This window comes from Oryx dammah, unplaced genomic scaffold (assembly GCF_014754425.2).
Source record: "Oryx dammah isolate SB20612 unplaced genomic scaffold, SCBI_Odam_1.1 HiC_scaffold_10, whole genome shotgun sequence".
Taxonomy (NCBI): Eukaryota; Metazoa; Chordata; class Mammalia; order Artiodactyla; family Bovidae; genus Oryx; species Oryx dammah.
In genome coordinates, this window is record NW_024070194.1 from 34,784,123 (window position 1) to 34,800,977 (window position 16,855).

The following is a 16,855-nucleotide window of genomic DNA, read 5'->3' on the forward strand; positions in this document are numbered from 1 at the left end:
TTTCTTCTAACAGAGTACCAGACAATGATAATCATGCTCAGGACACACCTCTGAAAGGAAACTCACACATGCTGGAGTGAAAGCCTTTAAAATCATGTGATTTGGCTGAATAGCCACTAGATCACACATCTTGAGATCTGTGGGCTAGTCCTGGCTTTGTCACAGACATGCTGTAAAACCTAATCCCAACATATCAGTGTTCCAACTGCCTCATTGGTTTTATAGGTGAGTGGGACAGAGGGGTGCCAATACAAGTATATAAACCAAAAATTAACTGTGACAATTTAGAGGCAAGAATATAGAGATATTTAGCAGGGATTTCCCAATGATAAAGATACAGTTGGTCATCATTATTCACAAATTTTATATTTGTGAATTCACTCACCCACTAGAATTTATTTATAACCCCCAAGTCAATACTCATAGCATTTTAACAGTCATGTGCAGACATGTGAAGAATTGCAAAATATTTGGCTTATCCAACCCACTTACTCCCAGGTAAGATAGGAAAAAAATCAACCTTCTTGTTTCAGTTCAAAGACTGTAAACAAGTGTTCTTTTCTCAGTCTCCTTAGTGTGCCACTTTTCTCACATTTTTTGTGCTTCCTGTTGAAAATTTCTGTTTAAGTTGGCCCCCCAAGCTTAGTGCTGAATTGTTGTCTTGTATTTCTAACTGCAAGAAGACAGTGATGTGCCTTCTGAAGAAAATATTTGTGTCAATTAAATCTCATTTAAACTTGCATTATAGTGCTGTCAGCCATGAGCTCAATGTTAGTGGGTCAACTCTGTATAGTAAACAAGTGTCTTTAAACAGAAGCAAGCAATCCAAGCAAGGGTGGATTGATGAAAAAATGACAAGAAGGTCACAGGAACATAACCGTGTGTTTCTCCTTGGAGTAATGATTCAGTATTTGCTAATTCAGAGTTCATAGAAAGTCTTCTAGAAGAGCAGTCCGCAACATTTCTAGCATGAAAGACTGGTTTTGTGGAAGAAAATTTTCCACAGAATGGGATGGAGGGTGACTTCAGGATGATTCAAACACGTTACATTTATTGTACACTTTATTTCTATTATTATTACATTGTGATATGTAATAAAATAATTATACAATTCACCATAATGCAGAATCAGTGGGATACTGGAGCTTGTTTTCCTGCAACTAGACAGTCCCATCTGGGGGTGATGGGAGACCGTGACACAGGAAGTATGTTGTTTGTGTCCAGTCCACTATGTAATCTTGTTTTGGTTGCTGTCACTAGAGAAAGCCCTGCTACACAGAGGTAAGAGGTTGGAAATGGAAGCAAGCTTTTCAGTGCGTTTTTGGCAATCTCAGCATATTCCACTTGAATCCAGAATGTATTGAGATTTGAAGTTGTCTCAAACATACTTTCAAGGCCACCATCATTTGTGATCTCAAGCAGTTGATCCTCTCCTAGCACAAAGTTTATTCACCTGGTTTATTCACAAACGGGACACAGATCCATTCCTTGCCAGTTTGGATATCTTTTGTGATTGGGAATTAATGCTCAAACTCTTTTGAAAGCTGAGATAGGTGATCATGAACCAGCTGGGAGAAAGAAGGCCTTCACTTAGTCTCTTTCAAAATCTCTGCTAATGTTTAAAACATATCAAAACTCCCAATGTTCATTTGTTGCCCTCATAATTCCAATTTGGCTTTGAATGCAGACACTTTATACTCTGATTTGAACAGAGTTGTCATTCTGCCATGAAGCGACAAATTAAGTTCATTAAGCAGGTTGAATATGCCACCCAAGAAAGCAAATTTGTGACTCGTTCTGTTACTGAAATGTCTGCCAGTGGTGACTGTTTTCCTAAAAGAAATCTCTGGAGTAGCTCTTGTAACTCAAGAACTCTGGCCAGTGATCTACCTTTAGAAAGCTATCTTACTTCTCTGTATAAGAGAAGATGTGTTTGTTATACATATATCTCCTCACAGAGCTACACAAACAGACATGAGTTAGGGCATGTACTTAAATGTGGTTGATCATTTTAATCATATCCTGAAAAACTCTGTCAAATTCAGGTGACAGTTTTCAGTTAGCCACCATTTCTGTATGGATAACACAGTGCATAGAATCAAATTCAGAAGCACAGATCCACATTCAGAAGTGACCCCTTTGACCCAAGTAGTGAAACCAGAAGGCAATCCAGTCCTGGCAGCCGCTCTGTCCATGGATGTACCAACACAAAATGATCAGTTCAGTTCTGATGTGTGTTCATTCAGACTGAAATAGCTCTGCAGTTGTAGCGTTGGTTGACAATAAAAAGGCACATGGCATATCCTCCTGCACATCCTCCTGAAAATATATCCCCTAAAAACAAGCACTGATGCTTAGTTGTCAACATCAGTACAGTCGTCAACCTGGATTGCAAACTACCGCGACTCATTAATCCTCTCTAACAGTTGTGCCTCAATAGCCTCTGCTATTTCATCAATTTGTCTAGTTATAGTGTTAGTCAAAAGAGGAATACTTGCCACCTTTGAAAGTGTAGCCTCTCCTAAAAGTTCACAACAAATGTCCTTAGCAGCAGTGCGGATTAACTCTTCACCAATAGTAAAGGGCTTCCTAGCTTTAGCGATATAGTTAGCCACCAAGAATGATGCTTTCCACACAGACACATTTGATGAAATGGTGGCCTTCAATAATTGCTTCTCTTCTTTGTGTTCATTTTTCCCCCCTTTGAAAAACTCCAACGGCTTGTCTTTTAATTCAGGGTGTTTTGTCTCCATGTGGTGAAGCAATTTTGAAGGTTTTATGGCTTCATTGGATAGTATTATAAAAAGTAGGCCTGGAGAATATGAATTACCTGTTGCAATGAACCCATAATTTAAGAAGGACTCGGTATTTTCTTTTAAATGCAACTTTCTTTTTGCTGGCAGTCTTAAAGTCTTCTGCTGCCTCATCATTGGATCTTTCCTCCTTTTCAAAGAAGCTCTCTAGAGATATTTGCTTTTTACTCATTTTGGCTAGGGTTGGCTTATGGGCTTGCAAAAACTGTGACTGAGATAAACGCACAGTGTGGGAAACAGGCATGGACAAAAGTGGTAAATGAAATAATGCGCAGGCCATGTGCAGACTAAAATAAGTGTTGAATTCTGACTTAAAGCCTACCACCAGATGCAGCTGTACAACTGAAGTACATCAACCCACTTGCCACTATAAAGCCTGCCACCAAATGCAGCTTAATTGTCACTTGCCACTCACTGATAGGGTTTTGATATAAGTCTGCAAGCAGTTGAGTTACTATGGTCTCTGTGCAGTCAAACCTCTATACTAATGATAATTTGTATTTACACCCACTCCCTGGGCCTAACATCACTGCCTCAGCTCCACCTTAGATCATCAGGCAATAGATTCTCATAAGGAATACACAACTTAGATCCCTCACATGTACATTTCACAGTAGGGCTTTTGCTCTTTGTTGCAGTTAAGTCATTCAGCCATATCCCACTCTTTGCAATGCATGCCAGGTTTCCCTGTCCTTCACTATCTCCCAGAGTTTGCTCAAACTCATGTCCACTGAGTTGATGATGCCATCCAACCATCTCATTCTCTGTCACCCCTTCTCCTCTTGCCCTCAATTTTTCCCAGCATCAGAGTCTTTTCAGTGAGTTGGCACTTCACATCAGGTAGCCAAAGTTTTGGAGCTTCAGCTTTAGCATCAGTCCTTCCAATGAATATTCAGGGCTGATTTCCTTTATGATTGACTGGTTTGATCTCCTTGCTCTCCAAGGGACTCTAAGAGTCTTCTCCAGCACCACGATTTGAAAGCATCAATTCTTGGGCACTCAGCCTTCTTTATGATCCAGCTCTCACATCCGTACATGACTACTGGAAAAACCATAGCTTTGACTATGCAGATCTTTGTCAGCAAAGTGATGTCTCTTAATATGCTGTCTAGGTTTGTCGTAGCTTTTCTTCCAAGAAGCAAGCGTCTTTTAATTTCATAGCTGTAGTCACCATCCGAGACTCTAATGCTGCCACTGATCTGACATGCTCGAGCAGTAATGAAAGTGAGAGGGGGTGGCTGTAAATACACATGAAGCTTGCTGGTTCACCGCTCATGCCTTCTCTGCAGCCCAGTTCCTAAAAAGGGGTTGGGAACTCCTGTTCTAGAACATAGGGACCATGAATGAGTATTGACTGTGCTTTATAGGTAGAAAATTGGGGAAAGATTGTAGAGATCACAGTGGAAAAGAGAATAGAAAAAAAGCTTTTACTTTTCTTGTTCACAGTTGCCTTTTAAACATTTACTATTCTTACTGCTATTACTAATTCAGCTATTTTTTAAGAATGTGGTTTCCCTGGAAACCAAAAGAATTAAGTTCCAGGTGACTTTTCATGCCACCATTTGGGCAAAGAGAATATAAGAGATGACATGTCTCCTGCCTTTGAAGGGCAGAAGACTAGGAATCATATTAAGGTGGTGGGGACAAGGGGTTGGATGAATAACAGAGCTGGTAGAAAGTAACGACTGTAAATAAGCAAGGATACTCTAGAGACCAGTTGGGACACATGTGACTCAATTGGCAATTCTGCAGTTAGAAACACTCGATCAGCAACATCAAGTTTAATCAGCTCTCCCCAAATCTTGACCAGATATTTATGGACTGAACTTGGTGGCAACTAGTCCCTCCCCCACACATTATCTTTCAAAAATTCAGACATTCAAAGATGCAATCTCCATTGAATATGATTGTTTGATATCCCAGTCTCCTACAACTAACTTCTTTTAAATTGTATTAATCAGGCAAGGTTTGAGATAATACAAAATTAGACATGAAAACTATACCAGGTGCATAGTCATTGGCCTACTCTTCAGTCAAGCAAAGAGGGATTAAATATAATTTTTAAAAATAAGCAATGTGACCCATAATAATGTTGCACTTAAATTGCTAAATACTATCTTAGAGCTTCATAACCCGTGTCACACATATCATTTGATAGATATGTAAAGAGCTATTTCCTAGATCTTAACATTTGCATTACTTCATATATATAATTATATATATATATATATATAATTGGTATGTGTCTAGAAAAGTGTCATTTTCTTAAAGGTTATGTTTTCTTAAAGCTGTCACATTACCATTGTTTACTTAGAAGGAAATCTAAATCTGAATTTCTAAAATCCATGGTTCCATCTACTAGCAACCTGAGTACTCTGGAGTTTTCTCCAGTACTACAGTTTGAAAGCATCTAGTCAAAGCTTTGGTTTTTCCAGTGGTCATGTACAAATGTAAGAACTGGATCATAAAGTAGGCTAAGCACCAAAGAATTGATGCTTTAAAACTGTAGTATTGGAGAAGACTCTTCAGAGTACTTTGGACTGCAAGGAGATAAAACCAGTCAATCCTAGAGGAAATCAACCCTGAATATTCATTGGAAGGACTGATGCTGAAGCTGAAGTTGCAATACCTTGGCCACCTGATGCGAAGAGCCAGCTCATTGGAAAAGACCTTGATGCTGGGAAAGATTGAGGGCAGGAGGAGAAGGGAAGGATGGGGGTGGTTAAAATAGGATTAATGGTTAAAATAGGACAGAGGATGGGATAGTTGTATGGCCTCATCAACTCAATGGACATCAGTTTGAGCAAATTCTGGGAGATGGTAAAGGACAAGGAAGCCTGGCAAGCTGCAGTCCATGGGGTTACAAAGAGTCAGACATGACTTAGTGACTGAACAATAACAGCTTTGTAAAATAAATCTTTGAACTTTCCTTCTTTTTCTATAATTGGCATGTTTTAAACAGGTATATAAATCTGCTATAAAACCTCCTGAATCTGTTGCCTTTCTTTAAATGATATATCATGATCTTACACAAATTTAAATGGCAACTAATCAATTCAAGTTTTCTACTTGCTTTCTTGTCAATTTTAGTTGATATTTTGCTAAGATACCATGCATGCCCATTAGATTTTTAAAAATTATTTCCAAAGAGTTACACATAATATTTTATTACTCTTTTACCCTGCTCTACAACCATGACTATATTTGGTTCCTCATCCCTACTTTTGTCCTATTTTATCTTTTTCCTTAATTATTTTTGCCACTGGTTTAATTTAGAAGTTTTATCAGTTCAGTTCAGTTCAGTCGTGCTGAAGCTGAAACTCCAGTACTTTGGCCACCTTCTTTTGCGAAGAAGCTTTATAGAAGAACTATTTTTCATCTTTTTATCCTTCCTACTCCATTTTGCTTTCATTTTATTTAAAATTGGTTTCTGTCTTTATTAACCTGCTCTTCCTCCTCTTTACAACTTGGCCTTGTGACATTTCTTATTTCTTGGGTTGTTGCCTCTAAACACTTTCTGTCCTCCATCAGAACACTCAGTGACTCTGCCAGCAGTTTCCTATCCACAGTCCTTTCTCACTATCAGTCACCAATCACCATTCCAGTCATTCCTTACAGATTTCGGAACCTCACACACCCTCTTTCCATCCATTACTATCATTTCAGTATTCTCATCATCCATGTAGGTGATTCATTCTACCCTGCATCTCTGTGTCATGACCTTCTCAATTCCAGTAATGTTTTTCTCTACTTCAGTCACTGAGACTTTTAATTATGACAACTATGACTTCATAGAACTTGTCACCATCAATATTTGCTTTGCCTCCAAACAGAGATCTCTAGAACAACACTCTGGAATGATAATACCTCCTATATTTCCATCTTCTTATGTGTAATACTTCTGTTCCATTCATTACTCAATCTCATTGATCTTATCATTTGTTTACAGTCTATCACCCTCTTCATGTTTCCAATTCTCTTATTTCCCAAATTAAAGTTCATGCCATCCTTATAATTACATTCTTATGGACTCAATTTCCTCAATGTCTGTTATGGATTGAATTTTTGTCTTCCCCTAAAATTTACATGTTGAAATCTTAACCCCCACTGTGATGATAATGAGAGGCAGGGGCCTTTGGAAGTTGATTTAGTCATGAGAGTGAAGCCCTCGTGAACAGGATTTGTGCCCTTCTAAAAGAGAGTCCAGAATAGCTATCTTTCTACCATGTGAATATACAACAAGAAGTCAGAGTTTGCAGTCTAGTAGAAAGGGCCGTGAACTTCCTGATGTTCAAGCTGATTTTAGAAAAGGCAAAGGAACTAGAGATCAAATTGCCAACATCAGCTGGATCATGGAAAAAATAAGAGAGTTCCAGAAAAACATCTATTTCTGCTTTATTGACTATGCCAAAGCCTTTGACTGTGTGGATCACAATCAACTGTAGAAAATTCTGAAAGAGATGGGAATACCAGACCACCTAACCTGCCTCTTGAGAAATCTGTATGCGGGTCAGGAAGCAACAGTTAGAACTGGACATGGAACAACAGACTGGTTCCAAATAGGAAAAGGAGTACATCAAGGCTCTATATTGTCACCCTGCTTATTTAACTTATATGCAGAGTACATCATGAGAAACTCTGGACTGGAAGAAACACAAGCTGGAATCAAGATTGCCAGGAGAAATATCAATAACCTCAGATATGCAGATGACACCACCCTTATGACAGAAAGCAAAGAGGAACTAAAAAGCCTCTTGATGAAAGTGAAAGAGGAGAGTGAAAAAGTTGGCTTAAAGCTCAACATTCAGAAAATGAAGATCAAGGCATCCGGTCCCATCACTTCAGGGGAAATAGATGGGGAAACAGTGGAAACAGTGTCAGACTATTTTTCTGGGCTCCAAAATCACTGCAGATGGTGACTGCAGCCATGAAATTAAAAGACGCTTACTCCTTGGAAGAAAAGTTATGACCAACCTAGACAGCATATTCAAAAGCAGAGACATTACTTTGCTGACTAAGCCAAGGCTATGGTTTTTCCTGTGGTCATGTATGGATGTGAGAGTTGGACTGTGAAGAAGGCTGAGCACCGAAGAATTTATGCTTTTGAACTGTGGTGTTGGAGAAGACTCTTGAGAGTCCCTTGGACTGCAAGGAGATCCAACCAGTCCATTCTGAAGATCAGCCCTGGGATTGCTTTGGAAGGAATGCTGCTAAAGCTGAAACTCCAATACTTTGGCCACCTCATGAGAAGTATTGACCCATTGGAAAAGATTCTGATGCTGGGAGAGATTGGGGGAGGAGGAGAAGGGGATGACAGAGGATGAGATGGCTGGATGGCATCACCGACTCAATGGATGTGAGTCTGAGTGAACTCTGGGTGTTGTTGATGGACAGGGAGGCCTGGCATGCTGTGATTCATGGGGCCGCAAAGAGTTGGACACGACTGAACAACTGAACTTAACTGAACTGAACTGAGAGAGGGTTTACTAGACCCAACTATGCTGACAACCTGGTCTCAGACTTCCAGCCTCCAGAAATGTGAGAAATAAATTTCTATTGTTTACAAGTCATCTATTACTTTGTGATAGCAGTGTGAATTGACTAAAACAATCGCCTATTCTCTATTTTCCCCTTCAAACCCCAAACTCACCTCTGCACAGCCCATGGCTGCCTTTAAAGGAAACCTCACAAGTGTGCACACCTATCTCACTTAAAATTTATACTCACAGATCTTCAGTGGGCTTTTGACACAGCTCAGCAGTTCCACTACACTTCGTCTAATCTCTAAAATGACCCCTGCCCTCCTTAAATATGCAAAACACATCCACACCAGTCACCCTCAATTGATGACATCTTTTGTTTCATTGAAAAGATATATACAATCAGAAAACCATGATATATACAAATCTAAATAATGGCACTGACTGATTCTTGTCATAATGAATGAATCATTCCTGCTTCACTCTAACACCAAGCCCTCTACCAGATTCCATCCCCTCTCACTTCTTCAGTAATCCATCTCTCTCCTGCATCATCATTTTTATCATCATTCTCATCTCTCTGATATCACCAATCTTTAAAAATAATTTAAACTTCTCTTGGTTCCACATCTCCTTCCAATCTCTCCAAATTTCTCTGCTCCTCTTTAGAGCAAAACTCTCTCCAAAAATAAACATTAGTTGATTTATTGCTTCACCTCCATGTTCTTCTCTATCCATTCAAACCAGATATTGTCCTCCAAAAATCTACTGAAATTGCTCTTATTAGGTTAAGAGTAACTTAATTCCCATCTAGCCAAATACAAGTGTCCATTTTCATCAATATTTGATATGGCTGATCTCTGTTTCTAAGAAATATCTCTTCCTTTGGCATCAAAGCATCCTGGTGTACAAAAATGTAAATTTTAAAATTTTTATCTCTAACTAAATTTAGTTTCTATTTGAGAACTTACTCTGCCTAATGGCAGAAATATCCAGTTGGCCAGATATCTTTATCATTTATCTTAAAGATAAAGATATCCCTGGACTCAGGGCTCTGTTCAAATATTACCTTTTCAGGGGTGTTATCCATGATGTCCCTGTACAATAACTCCAATTCCTTAGACCTTTACCCACTTTATCTCCACCACTATTAATACCACTTGAAATTATGTTACTTCTATATTGTCATTTTGACCAATAACATCCTTTGTAAATATTCCATCAATGGAATTTCTATCCATTAGAACAAGGATTTGATACCAGAAGCTCCGTCCTACTCCAGATACTTAAGATGTTTTAAATGATAAAGATATCCAGCCAATCCAGTTGGCTCAATCATCTGAATGTCCTTTGCTGGTTCCTCCGTAGATGTTTAGCAACTAACTGTTGGAGATTGCCAGAGATACTTAAGTTCCTGTGTGCCATGGACCCCTCTGATACCCTGGTAAAGACTCTGGATCTTTCCTTAGGATGATAGTTTTAAAGGTATAAAATAAAATTTATAGAATTATAATGGGCAAAAGTACATTCTGCATCAAAATACAGATGTCAAAATACCTTAAAAACTATTTTAGGACATGTGACATGCTTTGCAATGCATCAAATTACAAGATCAGGAGGGACATTCCATAAGCATTGCAAACTCGAAGAAGTAATGATGAGTTTACATGGAAGCAATAACATGGAAGGATATCTACAACTACTATAAGATCTCTGATTTCTATTGGTGACAAAGTCACCTGAGATCTTTGCATGTCTCACTCCCTTGACTCAGGGCTCTGTTCAGGGGTGTTATCCATGATGTCCCTGTACAACAACCCCAATTCCTTAGACCTTTACCCACTTTATCTCCACCACTATTAAATCCACTTGAAATTATGTTACTTCTATATTGTTGTTTTGACCAATAACATTCTTTGTAAATATTCCATCAATGGAATTTCTATCCACTAGAACAAGGCTTTGATACCAGAAGCTCCATCCTATTTCAGATACTTAAAGTGTTTTAAATGATAAAGATACAAACATATCTGAGCCTAAAAACAGGAGAGTGAAAACTTCAGTTGTTATAAATGAGAAGGAAATTCATATCTAAAGCCATGGCGCTGAGCAAAAGTTGAGACCATGTGGCCTTTGAGGACATGCAGGCTGAAAAGATGCTTTATGGTTTCAGTTATAAAACCAGGAAAGAACAGAAAAGAACATCATCCTGAAACAGAGCCCAGTAAAAACCCAGCCACTACCTATGGTATTGGTCCAGTCTGTGGCAGGGTGGGGAAGTTGACAGAGAGAGTTGTAAAGCACTTAGCCATGTTGTACACGTATGCAAATCTAAATGGTACATAAAATCTAAGTATAAACTCTAGTATACAAACTAACTTGAAGTCAGTAAATACAACAGAACTACAGCAGAAACCACGCTAAAACCACGTTTGGGATGCTTGCACAATTTAGGTCAATCAGAGAGGTCTTCTGTAAATATTCTTCACCAAAAATAAGCTCATACATAAAAATAATGAAACACACAAAGGAAAGACGCCATTACTAGAGATAATCAGTATGGAATAAATGGAGAATTCGCCAGGAAAGAACTAGAACAAAATCTTAAAGGGTCTTCAAGGAGAGAAAAAGATGGTGGAAGAGTAGGTGAATGTGGAGTACATCTCTCTCCATGGATACATCAGGAATACACCTTCAGACACAGAAATCCTTGCAGAACACCAATTGAGAGTGGACAGGAGTACCTGACCAGAGGAAAAGAATATATAGAACCACACAAAACTTGGTAAGACAAAGGAACTAGGGGGAAAAGCAGGAGTGTTAGCAGGAATGGACCTGCCCTCGGTGGGTGGGGGAATTAAGCAAGGGTCCAATCCCCACATTGGGGTAATTGTCTGAGTCAGAGGAGAAACATTTAAGGTTGAGAGTGAAACAGCTGGTCTGTGACAGCCTAAATAAAATGAGAATCAGACATCCTTGCCCCAGCCATACATACCCTGGACAGAGATGAGGGTCCCCTGTAAGGTGCAGCAGCTGGGAGCTGGAGTTTGGGGAGTGTGGAGCGATCCCAGGGTGAGGGTTACTGTTGACTGCAGATAGGCAGATCCAGGGGAGATGAGGGAGAAGACTATGATGGGAAATGCCTTTGGAGGAAAGCCGGGCAGCCATGGAAGCAAGATGATACTGTTGAGTCACATGTAGGGGGTGGAGACATCACAATAGCCTCTCTCTCTCCCCACATGCAAGCATTGGCAGCTGAACAACAGAGAAGCTGACCCATCAAATACCTGACACACTGAACTACAGAGTAGGACCCCACCCAGGGTGCTCCTTTCAGTGAATGATGCACAGATCTATAGAGTACGACCCCAGCCACTGGGTGCCCCTCTATGTGCCTGACATGCTGAACAACAGAGAAGGACCCCCAGGCAAGGGAGCCTTCTGAGTGCCTGAATGGGTGGAGCTATGGAGAAAGATTGGCCAAAGAGGGCTGCTGATCACCAGCTACAAGAGGCTAGAAAAAAGACTCTGACAGGCTATAACTCCTGCAGTTGGGGAAGTCCCTGTCCCTGCACACTTGTTTCCACCTAGGTCCCTGAAAGTCAAGCAGCTGTGCCACCTTCACACTCAACTCTCACTGGGGCAGAGCTGCCACAGAAAAAAGACTTGCATCTATGCACACAGAGTCACTTCAATTGTGTCCGACTCTTTGCGATCCTGTAGACTGTGGCCTGACAGGCATCTCTGTCAGAGAAGGGGTTCTCCAGGCAAGAATACTGGAGCATATTGGCCAATACTGGTTGCCATACCCTCCTAGGGCACTGTATTTCCTGCTTCCCTAGCTGCCAACTCCCCTGAGTACCTGATGCTGCCAAACCCTGCAACTCAAGCAGCTGCACCACCACCACACCTGGCTCTCACAGGGGCAAACCAAAATTCTCCATGGCAGAGTCAGGAGCAAACCCCAGTGGATGACCCACATGCAGAGGTGGAAATAAAACCACAATTGAAACCCAGGGGCAGTGTGGCTAAGGAAGAAGACCCAAAGCCTTCCCACCAGCTGTACAAGTGGCAGATTAAATCCACATGATTAACGAGGCAAACTCTGTGTCTATGGAATATATCAAAGGTCATTGAAAGCTCCCACAAAAGAAAATGCACTAGTTCTGATAGCTGTGGACATTGGAGGCAAGAACTTTTAATTTTTAAACTTTTTAAAAACCTATATTTTTTCTACATTTTTTCCTTTGTTTGCCTTTCCTACTGTTCTTTTCCCCTTGCACTTAATCTTTAATGTTTATAAATCATCTTCATCTACCTCTATTTAACTGCACATATCTATTCTCTTTCTTTTCTTTCTTTCCTTTCCTCTCAACATATTTGTTAATTTTGTATTCATTGCTTTATTCCCCACTTGTCCCCTTGTTTTAGTTTAGCTTTCCAGTTTGTGCTTTAGTAAGTTTTGTTCTTAACTGGTAAACATATGTTTTATTAACTTTGTTCACTGGGTCAATCTACTGTGCTTTATTTTTGTTGGACTGTTTTTGCTTTGCTCATGGGCTTTATTTATTGTTTGCCTGATTTTGTAACTGTCATTTGTCTGGGATTCATCTTTGGTTTTCTAATTTGGGGATTTTTTTTTTTTTACCCTCCCTAATGCCATAACAAATCATTAGTGGAAGCTTCATTCCTGACCAGAAATCAAGTCCTGAGCCTTTGAAGTGGGAGCACTGACTCCAAGAACCTAGACTACCAGAAAACTAACCCTGAGGACTATCAAATAGTGAGAACTCACACGAAGGAAACCATTTGAATACAAGACCCGGCATCACCCAACCACCAGTAGCACCCTGTGCAGGATGCGTCATCTAAACAACAAATAAAATTACAAACCCAATCATCAGTATACAGGATTACCACCTCACTCAGCCTTGCACATCAGAGGAAAACAAACAAACAAAAACTCAGTACAAATCTCATCCTATATGAAGCTTACACAAACCTCTGGACCAAACTTAGGAGGGCAGAAAACAAAAGGTAGAAAGAATTCAATCTTGAAGCCTGGGAAAAGGAGACCTCAAACACAATAAGTTAAATATATATATAATGAAAAGGCAGAGAAATGCTACACAAATTAATGAACAAACTAGAAACACAGAAGTCCAAATAAATGAAGAGGAAATAGGCAAACAACCTGAAAAAGAACTCAGAATAATGATAGTAAAGATGATCAAAAACCTTGAAAGCAAAATGGAGAAAATGCAAGAATCAAACACAATAAAGATGTAGAAGAATTAAAGAAAAAACATACAGAGACAAACACAATTACTGAAATTAAAAATACTCTAGAAGGAATCAATAGAAAAATATCTGAAGCAGAGGAACAGATCAGTGAGCTGGAAGATAAAATGGTGGAAATAACTTCTGAAGAGCAGAATAAAGTAAAAAGCATGAAAAGAACTGAGGATAGTCTCAGAGACCTCTGAGACAGTATCAAAATCACCAACATTTTAATTATAGGGGGTCCCAGAAGAAGAAGAGAAAAAAATAAAGGGTATGAGAAAATTTTTGAAGAGATTATAGTTGAAATTTTCCCCAACATGGAAAAGGAAATAGTCAATCAAGTCCAAGAGGAACAAAGAGTCCCATACAGGATAAACCCAAGGAGAAACATGCCAAGACACATACTAATCAAACTAACAAAGACTAAACACAAAGAAAGAATATTAAAAGCAACAAGGGAGAAGCAACAAGTAACATACAAGGGAAACCCCATATGCTTAACTGCTGATCTTTCAGCATAAACTCTGCAGGCCAGAAGGGAATGGAAGGGTATATTTAAAGCATTGAAAGGGAAAAATCTGCAACCAAGATTACTGTACCCAGCAAGGATCTCATTCAAAATTGATAGAGAAATAAAAAGCTTTTCAGACAAGAAAAAGTTAAGAGAATTCAGTACAACCAAACCAGCTTTGCAACAAATGTTAAAGGGACTGATATAGTCAAGTAATACAAGAAAAAAAAATCTACCAAATCAACCCCAAACAACTATGAAAATGGCAATAGGAATATATATATATATCAATAATTACTTTAAATATAAATGGATTAAATGCTCCAATCAGAAGACACAGACTCGCTAAATGGATACGAAAACAAGACCAATATATATGCTATGAGGCTACAAGTGGGTCTACAAGAAGCTCACTTCAGACCTAAAGACACATATAGACTGAAAGTGAGAGGATGGAAAAATATATTCCATGCAAATGGGAAGCAAAAGAAAGCTGGGGTAGCAATCCTCATATCAAAAAAAAAATAGACCTTAAAATAAAGATTACAAGAGATAAGGAAAGATACTGCATAATGATCAAGGGATCAATCCAAGAGGAAGATGTAACAATTGTAAATACCTATGCACCCAATGTAGGAGCACCTCAATACATAAGACAAACACTAACAGACATAAAAGGAGAAATCGACAGTAACACAATAATAGGAGACTTTAACACTCCAGTCACACCAATGGACTGATCATCAAAACAGAAAATTAGTAAGGAAATACAAGTCTTAAATAATACATTAGATGAGATGGATCTAATTGATATCTTCAGGACATTCCATCCAAATGCAGAACAATGTACTTTCTTCTCAAATGCCCATGGAACATTCTCCAGAATAGACCACATCTTGGGTCACAAATCAAACCTCAGTAAATTTAATAAAATTGGAATCATATGAAGCATCTTCTCCAACCACAATGCTATGAGACTAGAGATTAACTACAAAAAAAAAAAAAACTGTAAGAAACACAACACATGGAGATTAAACAACACGTTTCTAAGTAACTAACAGGTTACTAAAGAAATTAAAAGGGAAATTTTAAAACTTCTAGAAACAAATAAAAATGAAAACACGACAACTCAAAACCTATGGGATGAAGCAAAAGCATTTCTAAGAGGGAAGTTTATAGCAATACAATCCTATCTCTAGAAAAAAGAAACATCGAATAGACAACCTAAATTTACACCTAAAACAACTGGAAAAAGAAGAACAACAACAAAACCCAAAAGTAGTAGAAGGAAAGAAATCATAAAGATCCAAGCAGAAATAAATGAAAAAGAAATGAAAGAAAAAATAGTAAAGATTAATAAAACCAAAAGCTGATTCTTTGAGAAGATAAACCAAATTGGCATTTAGCCAAACCATCAAGGAAAAAAGAGAGAAGAATCAGATCAACAAAATTAGAAAAGAAAAGGGGGAGGTTACAATAGACAATGCAGAAATACAAAGGATTACAAGAGACTATTATGAACAACTATATGGATAACCTGGAGAAAGTGGACAGATTCTTGGAAAAGTTCAATCTTCCAAGACTGAATCAGGAAGAAATAGAAATTATGAACAACCAATTACAAACACTGAAATTAAAGCTGTGATCAAAAATCTCTCAAAAAACGAAAACCTAGGACCAGATGGCTTCACAGGAGAATTCTATCTAAAACTCTTTCAAACAATTGCAGAGGAAGGAACACTTCCAACCTCATTTTATGGGGCCACCATCACCCTGATACCAAACCAGACAAAAACAACACAAAAAAAGAAAACTGCAGGCCAATATCGCTGATGGACATAGATGCAAAAATTCTCAACAAAATTTTAGCAAACAGAATTCAGAAACACATCTAAAAGTTCATACACCATGATCAAGTTGGGTTTATTCCAGAGATGCAAGGATTCTTCAATATATACAAATCAATCAATGTGATACACCATATTAACAAATTGAAAGATAAAAATCATATGATCACCTCAATAGATGCAGAAAAAGCATTTGATAAAATTCATCACTCATTTATGATTAAAAGTCTTGAAAAAATGGGCATAGAAGGAACCTACCTAAACATAGTAAAGGCCATATATGATAAGCCTACAGCAAACATTATTCTCAATGGTGAAAAACTGAAAGCATTTCCACTAAGATCAGGAACAAGGCAAGGGTGTCCACTTTCACCACTGTTATTCAACATAGTTCTGGAAGTCCTAGCTACAGCAATCAGAGAAGAAAAAGAAATAAAAGGAATCCAGATTGTAAAAGAAGTAAAGCTCTCACTGTTTGGAGATGACATGATGCTGTACATAGAGAACCCTAAAAATAGTATCAGAAAATTACTAGAGCATCTCAGTGAATTTAGCGAAGTTGCAGGATACAAAATCAATACACAGAAGTTACTTGCATTTCTATATACTAACAATGAAAAATCAGAAAGAGAAATTAAGAATCAATCCCATTCACCATTGCAACAAAAGGAATTAAATATCTAGGAATAAACCTACCTAAGAAGTCAAAAAAACTGGACACAGAAAATTATAAGACACTAATGAAAGAAATCAAAGATGACATAAACAGATGGAGAGATATTCCATGTTCCTGGGTAAGAAGAATCAATATTGTAAAAATGGCTATACTACCAAACACAATCTACAGAGTCAATGACATCCCTATCAAATTACCAATGGCATTTTTCACAGAACTAGAACAAAAAATTTTGCAACTTATAC